General features: G+C 51.3%; 1 protein-coding gene and 1 long non-coding RNA gene across 7 annotated transcripts in view; one reads left to right on the top strand and one right to left on the bottom strand.

Annotated features, from left to right (window-relative positions):
* Positions 1 to 21,223, bottom strand: part of GPR68 (G protein-coupled receptor 68) — a 32,144-nt gene that overhangs the window by 10,509 nt on the left and 412 nt on the right. For 2 of the 6 annotated variants that reach the window (XM_055361235.2, XM_063698121.1), the window contains exon 1: positions 14 to 495. The exons of 1 other annotated variant lie outside the window; for it this stretch is intronic. The gene's annotated coding sequence lies outside the window, so the exon portion shown is untranslated. Of the gene's footprint in view, positions 1 to 13; positions 496 to 1,205; positions 1,718 to 10,289; positions 10,398 to 21,223 lie in introns of those variants that run through there. 3 more of the 6 variants (XM_055361244.2, XM_019009998.4, XM_019009996.4) reach the window with 3 other exon arrangements.
* LOC129526600 (uncharacterized) lies at positions 1,303 to 8,306 on the top strand. The gene is made up of 3 exons (XR_010130816.1): positions 1,303 to 1,408; positions 4,403 to 4,572; positions 7,703 to 8,306. It is a non-coding gene; the product is annotated as an uncharacterized lncRNA (long non-coding RNA).

Consider the following 21,223-nt stretch of genomic DNA (forward strand, 5'->3'; position numbering starts at 1 on the left):
GAGATGAACCAACCTTCTGAAGTCTCTGCAGTTGAGATGCGGCAGGCCAGGTCTGGAACTCGGACTGGTCCATACTTTCCTTCATGCTGTGCTGACTATCATGATCATCCCAGAACCACCACCCTCAAGCCCCCAGCTCAGCCAAGCTCCAGTCCTCACAGATGCTGCAGCAATGGCCACCAGGCTTGGTCCTGGGCTGGCCCCCTTCACCTGGACTATGCTTTAGCAGGTCAACCATGTTTTCAACGCCCACTGAGGAAAACCAGCCACGTGGCCAGTCCGTAGTTTGGGAAGGCATTGGAGAAAAGAATCAAAATAACACTTTATTACCCAGCTAAGAAATTGAGAAAAACTATAGAGTGACTCAACGCCTGAAAGCAAATCTTTAGCAAATGCAAATCAGCATAGAGGTCTCTGAGGACTTTAATGACCAAGAGAAATTAAGCTCCCAACAGGAAGGAAAGGCCTCTCTGACTAAGCTAGGAGTCTCTTGCATGTCCCAAGTCAGAAGGCGGAGGTGCCTAAATGCTGGATTCCAGCTGGCGCATAAATAGTGATCTAACTCGCCCCCCTTTCGTGCGGCACACACCGGCACACACACAGACAGTTACTCATGGTGTCAGGGCTGCTCACGGAACCCCAAACCCACAAGAGCTGGGGAGTTTCCCCAGGGCCCAGCTTCCTTTTCCTTCAGTTGGCCAAACCTCTGCATGCTTTAAGCAAGGCTGTTTCATTTTCTGAAAGTGCTTTATTTTTCCCTCTGAGGAGAGGGGAAAAATCAGGATGCATTTTTCCTTAGCCCCCATTTTCCCCCCAGATCACCTCACTCCAGCAACAACGTGGACCATAGCATCTCACTTCTAGAACCCTTGTCACTGTTTCAAAGGTCAGTCCCATCTGGGCTCACAAAGTCCCTGTGAGTCAGGTGGGCTGGCATTGCTAAGCCATTTCTCAGAACCTGAAGCCCAGAGAGGCTAACGCAGGGAGGCTCAAACTCACACAGTCAGTTGGGGTGGATCTGATTCCAGAACCCACGTGTCTAGGCACCAACTTGCTGCCTTTGAGCTTTTTGGATCACAAGCAATAGCAAGAAATACACCTGACATCGCGACCCAGAACACAGAGACACACACACACACACACACACACACACACACACACACACATCTGTACAAAGCAACAAACTTCCCCAAAGCAATACTTACCCTACTTCTTGCCACGCACTCTGATCATTTCTATTCTATTTCAATTTTTTAAATGCAGGTCATGAGCTATGAAGTTGATTTACTGACCCATGAATGGGTCACAACCCGCAGTTTGGAAACAGCTGGATGGACCCCCACCTGTGCTTTCCAGCTTCTCCTAGAGCCTCAGGGCCCCAGGAAGGCAGTGTGGTCTCTGCAACCAGGTGAGGAGCAGGCAGCTGCTGAAATCAGGATGGAGGGAGTCCTCTGAGGGGGGAGTCTGAAACGAGTCCTCTCTGACTCTGCCTGCCCCAGCTAGGCTCTGCCTTCAAACCTCAAACAGCTGGGCTTCCTGCAGAGGCTCTGCAGGAGCCTGGGCACCCTTGCAGCCACGATCCCAGCTCTCCCTCCAGCGACTTCCCGCAGCCTGAACCTCCCAGCTCCGGCTAGAAAATCCCCAGCTGGAGGCTGCCCATTCCCGAGCTGAGGCAGAATCATGTGAACTCCAATCTGGTGTCAGGCTGGGCGGTTGCCGAGGAACCACTCGCCAGCCAGAGGCTGAGGGCGGCGGAATGGCTCTCTCCACGCATCCTCCTCTGCTCTCCATGCAACCTAGAGTCAGTGAGCAGCCTCGCTGGGAATGTGAAAGCCTGAGCTAGGGGCAGGTGCCCTCAGGACTGTGGTGGGGGGATACAGGAGGGGGGGGGTGGGCTAATTCTAGCCACCTTTCAGCACCTACAGGATACCAGGATCCAGGCACGGGCGGGGGAAGCCGCCAACATCTGGGTCACTGGGGCTCAACCCTGGCCACATGCATGAGAACATACCTGGGAGCCTACAAAAAAAATACCAATGCCCGGGCCCCACCCGGGGCTGGTTAAATCATGCTTCCTGGAAGTGACGTGCCAGCATCAGTGGCTCTAAAGCTCCCTGGACTGTTCTAAAGTGCAGTGAAGGTGGGCAGCCATGGATGTGGTGAAGCAGGTAGGATCCTGTTTGGCAGAGCAGCAGAGTGAAGGCAGTGGAGCTAAGGCTCTGGGCATGAGTAAGGATAGGGCGGGCATCAATGTTTTCAACTGTGTCAGTCCCCAGAGCAGGAACCAAGCCCAGGGCTCTGGCCCCGGGGGCCCTTCTGGCTCTCAGGAGCACTTACTAAACTCCCTCCCTCACACACATAACACGGAGGATGGAAAGGCCCAGCATTTTGGCGTAACCACCTCCCTCCAAGGCAGACTCCTTGGAAGCTGATTATAAGCTACGTTGCCAGAGCCAGGAAGCCAACAGATACGGTGCATGGGGCCACTGGGGGTGCGAGTCCTTCCTGCTGGAAGTGGCCAGAGCCCTGTGCTTGGTCCCTGCTCTGGGGACCAACACAGTTTAAAACACTGATGCCCACCTTATTCATGCCAAGAGCCTTGGCTCCACTGCCCTCACTCTGCTGGTAGGGGGTCTAAGGAAATCCCCTTCAGTGGGGCCTGGCCCTCCAAGCAAATGCTACCACATAGCAGGCCTTTTAAAAACTATTTCCGGCCAGGTGCGGTGGCTCACGCCTGGAATCCTAGCACTTTGGGAAGCCGAGGCGGGTGGATCACCTGAGATCAGGAGTTGGAGACCAGCCTGGTCAACATGGTGAAACCCCATCTCTATTAAAAATACAAAAATTTGCTGGGGGTGGTGGCACATGCCTGTAATCCTAGCTACTCGGGAAGCTGAGGCAGGAGAATCACTTGAACCTGGGAGGCGGAGGTTGCGGTGAGCCGAGATCATGCCATTGCACTCCAGACTGGGCGACAAAAGCGAAACTCCGTCTCAAAAAAAAAAAAAAAAAGTTTCCTACGTCAGTTGCTTCTTGCAGGCCTTATGTTACGAGCAAAGGCTTCAACTTGTTGTGGTGCAGTAGCGTGCATTTAGAAACACGTGCTATTTCTGAGTTGCGGAAGTGTGGCTGGCTTTCCCTGATGTCATATAGGAGGACGTGGGGTTAGGAGCACAGAACTGACTTAGCAGTGACTGCCTGGCTTACCCCTAGGACACAACCTGCCAGAGAGAGCACCTCTGGCCCTCTACGGGGTGGCCTGTCCTAACAGGGTGTGCACACACCGGCCGTCTACACCATCATCGTCTATACCTGCAGGAACCACTAATGGCATGGTGTCCCCTCCCGCCTCCAGCCCTGCCAGGGGCTGGCAAGCTGCCCCAGCCCCTCTGCTGGCAGCATGTGCCCTACTGCACCTGGAGTAAGGACCATGCCTTTGGGATGAAGGAGGGGTGAAACTTTCTTTGGTTTTACTCAAATTGGCTGAGCCCAGGTCTTTGTGAAATGCTAGCTCAGTAAGAGAAAGAAGAGCCCATGCTCTCTCATGTGCTTGGCCCTCAAGGGATTAGAAAACAGCCTGGAGTGGCTCAGTACCAAGAGCTCCCTTTACCATTTCCTGAGCATTTGCTTTGCACCAGGTGCTGTGTCCATCCTTTGTTTAATCCTTATATCAACTCTGTGTGGCAGGGATTATCCTGTTGCCCAGGCTGGAGTGCAGTGGTACCACCTCCACTCACTGCAACCTCCACCTCCTGGGTTCAAGCAATTTTCCTGCCTCAGCCTCCCAAGGAGCTAGGATTACAGGCATGCGCCACCACACCAGGCTAACTTTTTTTTTTTTTTTTTTTTTTGAGATTCGCTCTTGTTGCCCAGTCTGGAGTGCAATGGCGTGATCTCGGCTCACGGCAACTTCCACCTCCCAGGTTCAAGCTATTCTCCTGCCTCAGCCTCCTGAGTAGCTGGGATTATGGGCATGTGTCACTATGCCTGGCTAATTTTGTATTTTTAGTAGAGATGGGGTTTCTCCATGTTGGTCAGGCTGGTCTTGAACTCTCGACCTCAGGTGATCCGCCCACCTCGGCCTCCCAAAGTGCTGGGATTACAGGCGTGAGCCACCACACCTGGCCCTAATTTTTGTATTTTTAGTAGCAATGGGGTTTTGCCATGTTGGCCAGGCTGGTCTTGAACTACTGGCCTCAAGTGATCCACCTATCTTGGCTTCCCAGAGTACTGAGATTACAGGCGTGAGCCACCGTGCCTGGCTGAAACAACATCGATTTCTTATCTTGCAGTTTTGGAGGTCAAAAGCATGACATTGATCTTACTGGCTAAAATCAAAACTGCAGTCTGCAGGGCCGCATTCTTTCTCGAGGCTCTAAAATCCATTTCCTTGTGTTTCCAGCTTCTAGAGACTTCTAGCATACTTTGGCTTGTGGCATCTTCCATCTTCAAAGCCTACAGCAGTCAACTGAGTCCTTCTCACATCACATCTCCTCTTCTGACTCTCACGCTCCCTCTTCCACTTCAAAGGGTCCTTCCTTGTGACAATGCTGGATCACTCCTTACTTTAAGGTCAGCTGATTAGGAGTCTTAATTCCACCTGCTGCCTTAATCCCCCTTTGCCACGTAAGGTAACGCAGTCGCAGGTTCTGGGGATTAAGAACTGGGCCTCTTTAGGGAGGGCATTATTCTGCCTCCCACACCCACTATGTGATACTTACTTAAAACCCTGTATAGTGCTGGCTGGGTGAGGTGACTCATGCCTATAATCCCAGTACTTTCAGAGGCTGAGACGGGTGGATTGCTTGAACTCAGGGGTTTGAGACCAACCTGGGCAACATGGTGAAACCCCGTCTCTACAAAAAATACAAAAAATTGGTGGGTGCAGTGGCATGTGCCTGTAGTCCCAGCTACTCAGGGGGCTGAGGCTGGGGAATTGCTTGAGCCCAGAAGGCGGAGGTTGCAGTGAGCCGAGATCACACTTGGGTGACTAGAGTGAAACCATGTGTCAAGCAAAGCAAAACAAAACAAAAACCCTGTACAGCGCTGCTTCTTGAATGTTAGTGTGCATGTATTATACATCTCCCAGGAATCTTGTTAGTGTAGCTTCTGGTTCAGTTCAGTAGATCTGGGGTAGGGCCCGAGATTCTTCCCTTCTTTTTTTTTTTGAGATGTCATCTCGCTCTGTCGCCCAGGCTGGAGTGCAGTGGCACGATCTCAGCTCACTGCAAGCTCCACCTCCCGGGTTCACGCCATTCTGCTGCCTCAGCCTCCTGAGCAGCTGGGACTACAGGCGCCCGCCACCACGCCCAGCTAATTTTTTGTATTTTTAGTAGAGATGGGATTTCACCGTGTTAGCCAAGATGGTCTTGATCTCCTGACCTCATGATCTGCCCTCCTCAGACTCCCAAAGTGCTGGGATTACAGGTGTGAGCCACCACGCCCGGCCTGATTCTGCCCTTCTAACATGAACTGAGGACCACCTTTATCTCTTGTATCCCTACGGCAATTGCTATAATGCTGCACAAGTGTTTGGACTAAATAAATACTCGATAATGGAAAGGGCCGGGCATGGTGGCTCACATCTGTAATTCTAGCACTTTGGGAGGCCAAGGCAGGAGGATCAATTGCTTGAAGCCAGGAGTTTGAGACCAGCCTGGGCAAAAAAGTGAGACCTTGTCTGTACAAAAATTTAAAATATTAGCTGGTTGTGGTGGCCCGCACCTGTAGTCCCAGCTAGTTGGGAGGCCAAGGAGGGAGGATCCCTTGAACCTGAAAGTTTGAGGCTGTAGTGTCCAGGCTGGGTAACAGAGAAAGACCCAAAGGAAGGAAGGGAGGAAGGGAGGGAGGGGAGGGGAGGAAGGAAGGAAGGAAAGAAGGAAGAGAAAAGGAGGGAGAGAAGGAAGATAAAAGGAGGGAGGGAAGGAAGGAAAAATTGAGCTCTGAGTGTTTTTATCACTGTGGTACAAGGGAGCTGGGACAAGGGCTCATCACACACGCTTCACACAGAAAGAAGGTGGCCTGAGGTTCTAAATGACAAACGGGTGCTGAGCAAGGGGATGCAGGGTGGGTGCTCACCTGCTTTGAGCTCCCAGTATATGCAAAGCATTGAGCTTTCCATAGGCTGCCTTGATGCCTCACAGCAACCCGCCAGGTAAATATCATCCCAGCTTTATCACCGAAAGCTCAGGGCTATCCAAGACCAAGGGTCACACAGCTGGCAAGCAAGCAGCAGTGCTGGTATTCAATTCAAGGTCTGAATTCACTGTGTTTTCATTTTTAATTAATTAATTAATTTTTAGAGATGGGGTCCCTGTTCTGTCACCCAGGCTGGAGTGTAATGGTGCGATCATAGCTCACTGCAGCCTCGAAAGTCTGGGTTCAAGCAATCCTGCCGCCTCAGCCTCCCCAGTAGCTGGGACTCAGGTATGGGCCATCACGCCCAGCTCATTGTATTTTTTAAAAAAATTTTAGTATATGCAAGGGATTGGTTCCATCATTGTATTTATTTATTTTTATTTTTATTTATTTATTTTTTTTAAACAAGTCTCCTGTCTGTTGCCCAGGCTGGAGTGCAGTGGCACGATCTTGGCTCACTGCAACCTCCACCTCCCGAGTTCAAGCGATTCTTGTGCCTCAGCCTCCCAAGTAGCTGGGATTACAGGCGCATGCCACCATGCCTGGCTGATTTTTGTACTTTTAGTAGAGACAAGGTCTCACCATGTGGCTTATGCTGGTCTCAAATTTCTGAGCTGAAGCCATCTGCCCACCTTGGCCTCCCAAAGTGCTAGGATTATAGGCATGAGCCACCGCACCTGGTCCATCATTGTATTTTAATATTCACCAATGTAATGCATGGAAATATGTATGACTATTGGTTAATGCCTATCTTCCCCTTTACACAGGAAGCTGCCTGGGGAAGGAGGAGCTGGGTCTATTTTGTTCTTTGCTAGGCACCGTGCACACCAAAAACATGCCGAATGTTTGGGTGAATAAATGAATCTAAATTCCCCTTCTTCCTGTAGCCTGCTGGGAAGGCCAGCGTGGCTAAAATTGAAGTCAGAAACTAACAATCTGGTGGAAACAGTCAGGATATAGGATGAGGCAACAAGAAGAGGGTTGGTTTGGACTCTCAGGGTGTGAGTGGGTGGCCTTGCATGGAAGTGCATTTCCCGGTGCTGAACCGGGGACTTCCAGCCAGGAGAGTCTATGGTCTGAGAAGGTCTGAGCTGCCTGGGGCATCTCTCCTGTCTGCAGCCGCAGCACAGACCACAGACCTGGAGGTTGCCATGGCAACCCCTGGGGCCTACTGCCCCCACTGCCTGCAGAGTGCTCCAGCCCATCAATTAATAACCTAATAATGTATGACAACAGTCACTCCAAAGACACAGGAAGCAGCCCTCTTGAAAAACAAACAGACTTCTCCAGCGACTTGAGAGCTTCAAATATGCTCATTACACTCAACCCCGGGCCACCTGCTCAAATCTATTTTCTTGAATCCAAATTGCTCTCTCGTTGGCTTCTCCCTCTTGTTTGTCCCCAGGGTTGACAAAGCTGGGGATTGAAGCCTCAGAGGTTCCAGGGAAAATGATGCTAGAGAGGCCACTGGGTAGGATGCTTGCTCCCTTAGCCCTGTGTCAGGCCCAGAGATACTGATTCTTACCAAAATGGACTGTGATAAGGCCCATGTCTGTCTCTGCAGGTCCTCTCCTGGGAGAAACACTTCAACTTTTGCAAAAGATTCATTAATTCATCACCATGGCACCCAGAAAAAAAAAATGCAAAAGAGAAGACTCAAGTTGTGGCTGACCCAAGGTGGCTGCAAACTGTTTGAGATTTTCCTCGTTGAGAGGTAGGGGTCTAAGTTCCCTCCCTTGAACCTAGGCAGGCCCTCTGACTGCCTAACCAACAGAAATAGCATGGAAGTGACACTGTACCGGTTTTTGAGGCTAAGCCTGAAGAGACTGGCAGTTCCCACTTCCTGTCGTCTGGGAATAATTGTTCTTCAAACCTAAGTGCTATGCTGTGAGGAAGCCAAGCAGCCTCGTTGACAGGCCCACATGGAGCGGAACCAAACCCTGGCCAGCAGCCCCTGCTGCACCCCTAGCTGACAGCCAGGTTCGACTTGTCTTGCATACCAGTATGTCATCTTGGATGAGGATCCCCCAGCCCTAGTAGGGCCATCTCAGCTGATGCTCCAAGGAGCAGAGATGAGCCATCCCCACCAAGCCCTGCAAGAAAGACTGCCAACTAATCAGGAGGAAGACTTGCAAGTTGGGTTGGGTATACTGAAGTGTAAACATGTAGCTGCTACTCTTTTTTTTTTTTTTTTTTTTTTGAGACGGAGTCTCGCTCTGTCACCCAGGCTGGAGTGCAGTGGCACGATCTCTGCTCACCGCAAGCTTCTCCTCCCGGGTTCACGCCATTCTCCTGCCTCAGCCTCCCGAGTAGCTGGGACTACAGGCGCCTGCCACCACGCCCGGCTAATTTTTGTATTTTTAGTAGAGACGGGGTTTCATCGTGTTAGCCAGGATGGTCTCGATCTCCTGACCTCGTGATCTGCCCACCTTAGCCTCCCAAAGTGCTGGGATTATAGGTATGAGCCACTGCGCCCGGTCTAAGTTAATATCTTTAAATGTGGTTTGTTATGCAGCAATAGATAACAGGAACATAAATTATTTGTCTCCCCAAATCACTTTAGGGCCTATCATGTGCTGAATTCATTCATATAATTATTTGATTTCAATTTTTATAACAATTCCTTGAGGTGTAGGTATTATCATCTCCACTCTCCCTATGAGATAGTAAGACTCAGAAAGTTAAAATATCTTGAGGCCAACCAGCTAGGAAAGATGAAACAGGAATTCTGATGCTAAAGCTCATTCCTCTACCACCATCATCATCATCCTCATCGTGGCTGGTGCCAAGTGCTCCTCCTTCCCTCCGGGGTCTCCAGTCACCAGCCCCTCTTTGGGTCCACCCACTGAAGTCCACCAACCTCTGGACACCTTCACACTTTACATTTGCTGCCTTGAACCTGTTTTCCACTTTGTTTCCTGTTAGCTGAGTCTTCTCTTCCGACAGTGTGCACCTTACCCAGAAGCGTGTGGTATGACAGTAATAATAAGAGTGGGCGGAGTTGACATTCAGAGGACATTGCAAGGCTTTCAAGGTCGGATTTCACCTGTGCAATCCCATAACCACCCTACTATGTTGCCCATTTCACAGAAAACTCGGAGGCTTAGAAAGAGACAACGTGGGCTGGGCATGGTGGCTCACGCCTGTAATCCCAGCACTTTGGGAGGCCGAGGCAGGCGGATCACTTGAGGTCAGGAGTTCGAGACCAGCCTGACCAACATGGTGAAACCCCGTCTCTACTAAAAATACAAAAATTAGCCAGGCATGGCGGTGGGCGCCTGTAGTCCCAGTTACGTGGGAGGCTGAGGCAGGGGAATCGCTTGAACCCAGGAGGTCTAGGTTGCAATGAGCCAAGATTGCACCACTGCACTCCAGCCTGGGTAACAAAGCAAGACTCCATCTCAAAAAAAAAAAAAAGCGACTTGCCCAAGGTAATGGCTCTAAAATATGGAAGAGCTGGGACTGGACTTAGACTATCTGGTTCTGGAACTGGGCTGGCAAGTGAAAAGCCCACAGTCCACAGCATCCTCACTGTCCGGCCCCACTTCCACTGTTGAGCTCAGGAGTTTGTTTCCCTCCCTCCTTTTGGAAGCGATCCTGTGTGTGCAGGTAGGGGCAGAGGGAGTAAAGCCAAACGTAACTATAGCATCTCAGATTTGCAGACTCTCAAACCAGCCTCACACCTCAGTGAGGTGACAATGGCTAACATTTTCATCTCAGTTTTACAGAGGCCCAGCCACAGCAAGTGACCTGCGCAAAGCTACACAGCCTCTGGCTCCAAGGCAGGGCCCTCTCCCCCGCCTGTGCCCTCCCGCCACCGCAGCCCCTGTTCTCCAGCTGGGGGACCACCCAGAGGACCACCTGGACCCTGCTGCCTCCGTTGGGCCATTTGCTTGGCGGAGTAGTTGGGGGGTGGGGGGCCTGCAACCTGGGACCCCACCTGGCGCTGCCCCAGCCCACCGAGCAGTGAGCCAGCTCTCCCCTCATCGGTGGCAGGGGGAGCTGTCGGGATCTCAGGGCTGCCCTGAGGGGCCGCGCAGATCTGGGGGATGTAAAGGCCCAAACGGACTCGGAATGGCCGGTGCGGCCGGGCTCTGGGAAATGAAGGGCTCGCGGTGTCTCGCACTTTTTGTGGGGGCGGGAGTAATTACCAGGTGGCCGCGGAGCCAGCCGAGGGGGTGGCTGCTAACCCGGGCGGCGACCGCAGGCGGAGACGCCCCGCCCGGGACAGGGACCGGGCCGCGCCGGCGCTCGCGGACAGACACCCGCGGTCCCGGCCGCTGCCGCGTCTCCCGCCCCCGCCACGCCCCGGCGGCCTCGCTTGGGGCGCGCCCCCGCCTCGCACGCGCACGCGCCTGCACCCGCACTGGCCCGCCCGGTTCCCGCGCGCTCGCGGGGCCACTCCGGGGGAGGTGCCGAGACCCGGCCTTGGCCCGCTGGCGGTTTCCGGGGTCCGGCGCGCCGGGGACCCACAGGCGAGGCGAGAGAAAGGGGTTGGCTCGCGGGGACACCTACCTGCACGGCGCCGGGCTGTGGCGCCGGCCACCATTACCCCGCGCCCCTCCTCTTGCCAGCGCGCACGCAGATGGCGGGGTGGCCTGGGGAGGTCTTCGGGTCCCTTCCTGGGAAGACAGGGCCAAGTTGTGCTCCGATTCCACGCCCCCCCCCCACGTCGGGCACACGCAGCCCTGAGTGAGGGTCCATGCCCTGCCTTTCACGCTGACCACAGCCCCTAGGCTTGGCGCCTGCCGGGAAGCGCCGCAATGGCTCAGGGACCCCTGCCCCCACTGCCATCCTGCCCTGGGGGACAGGCTCTAGAACACTGCGTGGGGCTCAGAGTGGGCCTAGCTGTAAAAGGACAAGGGTCCTTCTCCAGCCACGTCCACTCCCGGGTGCCCTGGCTGTCAGCAGCCTCTCACCACAACCGCAGGGTGAGAAGCCCAGAAAACAGTCCAGGAGTAGCCCTTCTGTCCTTTACCGCGTCCGTGTGCCCAGCACGGGCACATCAGTAGCCACGCAATAAATGAAGTGCAGTGTTGCAGCTCTGGGCCTCTCTGCACCTGCCCTGACCTCAGCCTGTCCAGCCCAGCCTGGGGATCTGCACTTAGGTTTGCAGCCTCCTGGGTTCCTGCCCGGTGCTCCTCAGAGCCGGAGCCTGTCTGCCGCAGGGATGGCTTAGAGGACCTCCTACTGACCTTCTTGATAATTCAAGGAGGCCTTAGGCCCCTCTGCCCCACATGCTCACAGATAATAGTAATAATAGTCCCAGCCCGCATCTATTGAGCACAGCTGTGTGCCGGGCACTGTTGTTAAGTACTTAATTACCTTAACTCATTTGATGTTCAGGGCTCTATGATGTAGATAGTATTGTTATTCCCATCTTATACATGGGGGAATGAGGCACAGAGAGGGCAAACAACTTGCCCAAGGTCACACAGGTGGTATGTAGAGGCCTCGGGATTCAAATCCAGGCAGTTGGGTACAGAAGCCCTCCTCCTACCCACATCCTGTCCCAAGCCACCCTTGGCTGTTTCCTTCTGCTCTTTCACAATTGCATACCTTGGCTCCTGTGGCCCTCCCCACTTTATAGACCTCCTGTTTCCCACCTCCTGAACTCCTGCCCCCATCTTAAGACCCCAAGTCACTTCCCCTAGGGAGCATTCTTGGTTGCCCCAGGTAATGTGTGCTGAACCCCGCTGTGTGCCCTTAGCCCCTTTCCCAGCATTGCACTGCCGCTGGGGTCGCTGGCACACAGCTGTCTCTCTACAGGGCCCTTGCTCTCAGCCCAGTTATCCTGCTCAAAGCAGGGTGCCCCCATTCCTATTTGTGAAATGAATGTCTGGAACTGTCACGGCAAGAGTCTACAGAAGGTTGGGCGGTTGTCAGGACAGATGGTTGCAGGTTAGGGAGGAAGGGTTGATTGGAACTGCAGGCAGGGGAGGTAGAAGGAGAAAGAGAGCAAACATCTCACCTTCTGCTAACCCCTCTAGGTGGCTCAGTGCTCCATACGGTGTGACTTAGCCTCTAGGTGAATCTCCGGAAGGATGGACAGTGGGTAAGAGGACAGAAGGTGCCCTAGCGGGGGAAGGCCGGGGAGCAGGAGGCGGCAGAGAGAGGCACAGGGAGTGTGGAGGCAGGAGGATTTGCTTTTCTCACTGGACACTACCCCAGCAACATCCCAGCAGGCTAAGAGGCTGGATAAGCCTCCTCTGCTGGTCTTCATTTTGAAATTCCTCCTTAGAAAGTCCTCACAAGTGGAATTTTCTGGGTTGACTATGCCATAAAAATTCACATCTGCTTTCTAAAAGTTGCCAAACTGAATGTAGTTGTGAAGAGTTTGGCGTTGAAAGCCAGTGTCAGCATTTGAATCCCAGTTGTACTACGCACTAGTAGGGTGACCCTGGACAAGTCTTTTAACCTCTCTGTGCCTGCTTCCATCTGTGAAATGGAGACACATCTTCAAATGAGGGCTAAGATGATTACATGAGTTAAACCAAGTAAAGCCCTTAGCTCAATGCCCAGCACACATGAGGGTTCAATAGATGTTAGCTGTTATTATCACTGTCATTGGACATTCCAAATATCCTCTTATTTGCAGCTCTTATCATTTATTATTTATTTATTTATTTATTTTTGAAACAGGGTCTCACTTTGTCGTCCCCCAGAGTACAGTGGAGTACAGTGGCGGCTCACTGCAGGCTCAATCGCTCTTATCTTGTAAATGCTTCCTGTGTCCTTAGTGCCTGCTCATGATCTCTTTTCATCTCCAAAACAAGTAGTTTTATTCTCTCCATTTCACAGATCAGGAAACTGAGGTTTCATAAATTGCCTGAGGCCACTCAATTCCCAAGTGACTGAGCCAGGACTTGACAGGAGTTCTGACTCTGAAGCTGTTTCTTCCAATGATTCTGTTCTGCCTCGTCTTATCTCTCTAGGAAAGAGGTGGGCTGTTTTAAAGCTCATTGTCAGTTGCCAGATCGAGGACTCTGACTATCAGGAGTACAGAGCATGCCCTGTAGAAAATGTATTACAGAATGAATCCTGCCAGGGCTACCACACTGCACAACCTCAAGGGTGCCGTGCATGCTGCAACCTATCAGTTGGTGGTCCCTGGAGTTGGCACAGTGTGCCAGTACGTGGTGGCCCTGTCTCCTGCCTCTCTTTTTCTTTTCTTTTGTTGAGACGGAGTCTCCCTCTGTCACCCAGGCTGGAGTGCAGTGGCATGATCTCGGCTCACTGCAATCTCGGCCTCCTGGGTTCAAGCAATGTTCATGCCTCAGCCTCCTAAGTAGCTGGGATTACAGACGTGTGCCACCACACCCAGCTAATTTTTAGTATTTTTAGTAGAGACGGGGTTTTACCGTGTTGGCCAGGCTGGTCTCAAACTCCTGGCCTCAAGTGATCTGCCTGCTTCAGCCTCCCAAAGTGCTGGGATTACAGGCGTGAGCCATCGCACCCAGCTATGCCTCTCTTTTTTCACCCCACACTCTCCGTTTACAGGTGCCTAAACATATCCAGTGCCTTTCACAGTCTCAATGCTGTTAAATTAAAACAAACTCACTTTTGATTCATGCTTCACTTTTTAGAGACAGACAGCATGGCTCTTATTATAGTTACTTAAAGATCTGGAACTGGCCAGTGGAGTGTGAGAAGTTTGGGCTGTTGCCAAAATACAGACTTGGGCATTTCTGGCCATGCTTTCCCTAAGAAAATGCTGGAGCTGGAGAACCATATAGAAATTCATCATACTGCTTGCAAAGTCACTTTTGACTGGATTTTGCTATGTTTCTTGGTGTCAAGATGTCCAGTCCTTGGCAGAGACAGCAGAATTTGTTGTTTTGTAAATAAAACCTGGCTTTACAAGCAACAAAACAGCTCACTAATGGTAAATTAAGCACATATTGTCTTCCAGAACCTTCCTGAGCCTAGAGAATGTAAATTATGACCTACGCTTTTGAAATGCTGATTGGAAATGCTGCACTAATAACTATCTGTCTCGCCCACAGAAATTATCTCCCACATTGGGCTGGGCTCCAGAGACATGGTCTGAAATTCACCACCCCCAGTGCCAGTGATGTTTGCATCCATTTCTTCTTTTCCAGTCACTTGTGGGATTTTCTTTTTATCTTGGCATCTGTAAAGGCAGAATCTCTGCACAGAGCCTGAGGACAGCTCATTCACTGCATTTCCCCAGTGTCAAACCCAGAGTGACACACTGCAGGTGTCCAGAAAATGGCAGCCAAAGGAATGTGTGAAAGAGGCTCCTGCACCAGCAATGTGCTGCGTGCTTTCTATCCACCTATCCAGATCCAGTCTCCATCCCCCTACTCTAAGGATGATGTCACCCGGCACCCTGCCTTCCAGCGTCTGTTAGATTTGGGTGATAGGAAGCACTAACTGGAGATCAGAGGATGGGAGGAGAGTGAAGACCCGGGAGTATTTATCCACTCTGCCAGGGTCACTTCAGGTTGGCTGCCTCCCTCGGCTGAAGATGTCAGCTCAGTTCCTGTTGGAGTCCCTCTCCTGCACTTGTCTCTCCCTTCTTCCTGCAAGCCTAGGGCTAGTAACAGCTCCTGAGGCATGCCAGTCCCACCGTGTGGCACCATCCCTTAGCCCTGTCCACACCTTTGTGTTAAACTCTCATCAGTTACCCTGCTTGAGGGTGCCATCTGCTTCCTGCTGAGTCTGACTGATACAGAAACGGATGCATCAGATACATCCTCACTGCAAACTCATACTAATGGAAAAATGTGCATATATTTCAGAATGTGCACAGATGATCTACTTTTGAAAATCACTGTTTTTCCACTTCGTTCTTCCAATTAGCACAGCTGGCTAGCCTTAGCGGAAATCTCTCTTTATCCCCTAAACAACAGAATGAGTCCCTACTTCCTCCCTCGGTTCTAGCGCCAGCTCATCTCAGTCTCTGCTCAGGCCCAAGCCTTCTCTTGCTCATCCACCCCTGTCCTGTGCTTCCCATCACCATGAGCTTTCTAGAGCGGAGCACGCGGCTGCCGAATCAAGTCGGTAACTTTCCTTCTGGGAAATAATTGCCGATGCTGAGTCAAGCACCTCTCAGGACAGTTTCAGGCAGAAAGAGGCTGGTTTTCTTTCCTAAGAGTTATTGTTTCTGGCAATGACCACACTCCAGCAGGCTCAGGCCTGAGCTGATGAATGGGACAACCTGATGACCACCACAAAGTTGCGTCTGCTCCCATCCAGCTAATCCGAGGGCTCTCAGACAGACTGTGACTAATGGGGACATCTGAGGGCAGAACGTTCAAAGGCCAAGGAGGAACAAGTCCAGACAAAGTATGAGCACACACATCTGGAGGGCTGGGGAGCCCATGTCACATTCCTGGCTGGACTTTGGACTCCAGGAGGAAGGCTTCAGGTTGGGCTTGCTCAGGCTGAGGCAGTTTGGGAGAGTGGGAGTGCAGGGGACTTGGGCATCTGAATGCCCGGGTTTGAATTCCACATCTGTTGCTTTTTGGCTCTGAGAGCTCTGGCAAGTTATGTAGCCTCCCTGGGCCTTGGTTTCTGCTGCTTTAAAATGGGGTTAACAATGAAGATTGGTGTAAGAATCACATAAAGGTGCTGTCAAGAAATCTGGTTGAAGGCTGGGCGTGATGGCTTATGCCTGTAATCTCAGCACCTTGGGAGGCTGAGGTGGGAGGATCACTTGAGGCCAGGGCTTCAAGAAGAGCTTGGGCAAGACTGTAGCCATAGCCATAGCAAGAATCTGTCTCTATGTAAAAAAGAAGAAGAAGAAAAAAGAATGGAAATAAATTAATTAAATGGAAGTGTGGTTGACATAGAAACCAGGAAACCAGCCTTGCCAGGTCCAAAAACAACAGGTTATGCTGGGAAGGCACAAGAGGGGGCTTTGTTGACGGAAGTAGCATGGCCCAGGCTGGGGCTATTCAGCTCTGGTCAGCCTCTGCCTTGGTTCCCTGCTTAGGGAGAACGGCCCCAATCCTGGCTCCTCCACTTACTGGTTATGTGACCATAAACAAGTGACGTTCTCTCTGTGCCTTAGTTTCCTGATATGTAAAATGGGAATAATACTGAGTATTATTATAATAATAAGTACTGAGTATAATAATAATAAGTACTGGGCCAGGCACGATGGCTCATGCTTGTAATCCCAGCACATTGGGAGGCTGAGGCGGGCAGATCACTTGAGGCCAGGAGTTCAAGACCAGCCTGGCCAACATAGTGAAACCCTGTCTCTACTAAAAATACAAAACTTAGCCAGGCATGGTGGTGCCCGCTTGTAATCTCAGCTACTCGGGAGGCTGAGGCAGGACAATTGCTGAACCCAGGAGGTGGAGGTTGCAGTGAGCCGAGATCCTGCCACTGCACTCCAGCCTGGGCAACAGAGCAAGACTCCGTCTCAAAAACAAAAAACAAAACAACAACAACAACAACAAAACAGTACTGCACAGGGTTGTTGTATTAACTGAGTTAGTAAGTATAAAACACTTAGAACTGTGCCTGACCCTAGTAATGCTCAATTAATAAATGTTAAGCCATCCCTTCTTCCCCCGATGCCCATGGAAGGCATATGTGTTCCAATCTCATTTAGGGTGCAGGCTTCTTTGTGGCAGTGAGCTGGGTAAATGGTGATTACTTTTCTTTGATTTGGTACATAAGATTTGCCTCCTGTGGGGCTCACGTGACTTGGTGTGTGGGTGCTGGGGGAGGACAGGGATGGATGTGAGTGGTATTTGGCACACAGAAACTTTTCCAGCCTTAACTGCCTGGGACCCCTGAAGAAAACCATTGGCAGTTCTCCCTCCAGCCGTCTTGGATCACGGCTTAGGTGCCTATAATAGAGTGTGGATGGTGTGGGAGGGTGAGAAAGGGCTGAAATGAGAGATCACTGCCAGAGAATTTGTAGCCTAGACAGGGGCCTTACCTAGAAAACCTTGGAGAAAATTCTCCTCCTGAGCTGGGCTTCAGATCTTCTTGGCCTGTTCCAGGCATCTTGAGGGCAACAATGGTGCCAGAGAGGCAGTGTAGCCAAGAGGCCAGGAAGGTGCACCCTGGAGCCCCACTGCCTAGGTTCAAATCCCAGCTCTGCCACATGCCAAGTTATTTAACCTCTGTTCCTTATCTGTAAAATGACAATGATGGCACCTAACTCATGGAGTGTCATGTAATGTGCCTGGAGCAGTAAATGTCAGCTACTAGGAATATTCCACCAGTGAGTGCGTCCTGTGACTACAAGGGACAGCTACTACTGTGGTAGGCAGAACAACAGCCCTCAAAGATGAATGTGGCCTTGGCTGGACGCGGTGGCTCACACCCGTAATCCCAGCACTTTGGGAGGCCAAGACGCGCGGATCACTTGAGACCAGCCTGGCCAACATGGCAAAATCCTGTCTCTACTAAAAAAAAAAAAAAAAAAAAAAAATTAGCTGGGCGTGGGGGTGCATGCCTGTAGTCCCAGCTACTTGGGAGGCTGAGGCATGAGAATCGCTTGAACCCGGGAGGCAGAGGTTGCAGTGAGCCAAGATCGTGTCACTGTACTCCAGTCTGGGCAACAGAGCAAGACTCTGTTAAAAAAAAAAAAAAAGATGACTGGATTCTAATCCCTGGTACCTGTGAACACGTTACCTTACACATTAAATGGACTTTGCAAATGTGATAGAGATTTTGAGATGGGGAGATGATCCTGGGTTATCAAAGTGGACCCAATGTCATCACAAGGGTGGAAAAAGGAGGCAGAAGGGAAAATTTGAGTGATGTAGAGAGGGAAGGGCTCCGCCATCCATTGTCAGCTTTAAAGATGGGAGGGGCCGCAAGCCAAGAAATGCAGGCAGGCCTGAGACGCTGAAAAAGGCAAGGAAATGGAGTCTCCCCTGGACCTCCACAAAGGACCTGGCTGGCCCTGCCAACACCTTAGTTTTAGCCCCGTGAGACTCTATTCTGTCCTCTAGAATTCTAAAATAATGAATGTGTGTTGTTTTAAGATACTAAGTTAGTTGGTGGTAATTTGTTCCACAGCAACAGGAAACTAATACAGCTGTTGAGACCCAACACAGCTCTGTACTTGGAGGCTGGACCATGTGGAGTCACTCCTCAGTGTTTCCTGAGCACCTGTGGTTTAAGTGTCACCCAGAGCCCCTGCCCTCTGGAGGTGTGGGGAACACACCAGATCATGGAACTGAATGTGCCCTCGGTATGCGTATTGCCAGCGATGGAATATTCTGGGGCAAGAGGGCTTAGGGTGGATCCGTTGGTTTAAAAAGGCCTCTGGAGAAGCCGGACCCTTGGCAGGGCCTTGAAGGATGGAGGGTTTGGATAAGGACAGGGAGGAGGGCAGGGAGAAGGAAAGAAAGGCATAATTGGAAGTCAGGGAGGCTCACTCAATTATTCATTCATTATTCATTCATCAGCTCATTTAACACCTGTGCTCTAGGCTGTGGGGCCAGGGTGAAGCGGGTGCCAGGACAGTGAGGTGAACAAGATAGACCTAGTGGTGGTTCTTTTTTTTGGGGGGGGGATGGAGTTTTGCTCTTGTTGCCCAGGCTGGAGTGCAATGGCATGATCTTGGCTCACCGCAACCTCTGCCTCCCAGGTTCAATCAATTCTCCTGCCTCAGCCTCCCAAGTAGCTGGATTACAGGCATGTGCCACCACGCCCAGATAATTTTGTATTTTTAGTAGAGACAGGGTTTCACTATGTTGGTCAGGCTGGTCTTGAACTCCTGACCTCAGGTGATCCGCCCGCCTCAGCCTCCCAAAGTGCTGGGATTACAGGCGTGACACACCGCACCTGGCTCTAGTGGTTGTTCTTATGAAATTTATACTCAGGAGTGGAAGACAATATGCCATTGCAATGAAACATGGCAAGCGTTACAGCAGGAGAGGTTTAGCTTGTGAAGGGGCACATCAGGGTGGACTTCCTAGAAGAAGTAGCCCTTTAGTTGATAACAAGATTAACTGAAGGTTTGTTTTATATCACTCCAGGCACTGCTGGGCTCTCTGCACTCAGCAGGTGCTGACTGAAGGAGTCAGTGATTATTTTTGTTATTCCCGTCAGAGCCTTTTTTTTTTTTTTTTTTTTTTTTGAGACGGAGTTTTGCTCTGTCACCCAGGCTGGAGTGCAGTGACGCGATCTCTGCTCACTACAACCTCTGCCTCCCGGGTTCAAGCAATTCTCCTGCCTCACCTCTAGAGTAGCTGGGATTACAGATGTGCACCACCACGCCCAGCTAACTTTTGTATTTTCAGTAGAGACGGGCGTTTCACTGTGTTTGGCCAGGCTGGTCTCGAACTCCTGACCTCAAGTGATCCACTCCCAAAGCTGGGATTACAGGCGTGAGCCACCACACCCGGTCCCAATCCTTTCTTAATCTGTCTTATTACACTGAGGAGAAAGCCTCACGTGGGTGCTTTAACACCACTCTCATTCTTGCTCATCTCCTTTTTTAGCCTAGAGAGCAGGCCTCAGGTATGTTCACAGGTGCTAAAGTTTAATAACACTTCTGCCTAGTCCCTCGCTTTTATTTGTTTAATTACCTTCCTTTTGTGGCAAGGGGTACTGATTTTCTATTTCTGGAAGTAGATTGTAATTTCTTTTTAAAAAATAATATATTTGTGTAATAGAACCAAGAGTGGGATTTTCCTCCTTGCCTTGGAATTGACCACTGGGTCTAGGTCCTCTTTAGTGGTGGGGCCTGACTCCACTCCCTAATCAGGACTTCCACCAACAGCAGCCCCCTCCACCTTGCAATCTCCACCCCCCAACACACACTGTCAGTACGGGGCAGCGGGGAGGGGCGGGGCGGGGAGTAGGAACGGGGGTTACAGGGAGAGCATTTGGAGGCTGAAAGTCTTCGAGAGCTGGAAGTGGAGCTACTTTCTTTAGAAGGTGGGTTACTATCTGCTCCCTCTCCTCAGTCAGGAGCCCCAGGGGTCAATCGGAGGTAACAGAATTTGTACCACAGGGGCCTGGAAATGATGAACTCTGCCCAGGAAATTGAGGAGCACAGATGGAATCTGAAAATAGTGATGGTAAGACATAAGTTTCGAATTTCCATTTTTTGAGTGGAGGTCCTGCGGTAATCCAGCTCCCAAGGTAAAATATTCAAATAAAAACATGATGTATATACTAGACATGGAACTTGAGGGGGCTGAGATTTTTGGAAACTGGTTAGAAGGGAAAACCAGGATGAATACAGCAAGAACAACATTCTGATAACAGCTATGATTGGAGGATAATGGGCAGGGAGGAGCCACGCCTCAGGAGCCAAAGTAAAAAGCACCTGGTCTGGAGGGTGGGAAGTCAGGGAAGCCTTCCTGGAAGAGGTGATTCTGAACTGAAACCCAAAAGTGACTAAGAGGTATCCTAGGACTTCTCTCAGTGACTGGTGTGTGTGATGCTGTGGATACAGAAGGGGCCCTTGAATGTTGATGGTGGGGGCTCATTGGCCCAGGAGTGTATTGCTGGGGGCCACTTAGTTTGATTTTGATCATCTTGGGCAAGAAGGAGAAGCAGTGCAGACCTCCCATCGGTCACTCTGAATTATATAGTCTGTCTCCCATGTAGCGTGCGGTCGCTCTGAATTACAGTCTGTCTCCCATGTAGAGTGTGAATTACATGGGCAGTGACCAGCTCCCTCCAGCTCAGGCCAAAGCCCAGCAGAGTGCCCGTTTTGCTGAATAAATGAATGAGGGAAGATGGAAAGATAAAACGAGGCAGTTAAATAATGTGTGAGAAGTACCTGGCACCTGGCGGGCATTCAGTAAATATTAGTGTGCCCCTCCCTCCTCCTCTCGCCTCTCTCCTCTCTCTGGGCCAGGGTGGAATAGCATTTCCTTAGCTTTAAGAGATGCCACGGAGCCCAGACCCCCTGCCTGGGCCCGGGTCCTTGGACTCCTCCCGTAGTGTTCCTCTCGGTGCCTCAGCTGCAGCTGACCTGTGAAAGGTCATGTCCTCATTGGGTCTGGACAGTGCTGGACTTTTGAGATCTGCCCCCACTCCAGGAACCCTGGGCAAGGGAGCCCCTCTGGCCTGGCGTCCCCCCAGACGCCACTCCATGACACCCTCAGGGTGGGAAGTCCCTGGGCCCCAA

This window comes from Gorilla gorilla, chromosome 15, assembly GCF_029281585.2.
Source record: "Gorilla gorilla gorilla isolate KB3781 chromosome 15, NHGRI_mGorGor1-v2.1_pri, whole genome shotgun sequence".
Taxonomy (NCBI): Eukaryota; Metazoa; Chordata; class Mammalia; order Primates; family Hominidae; genus Gorilla; species Gorilla gorilla.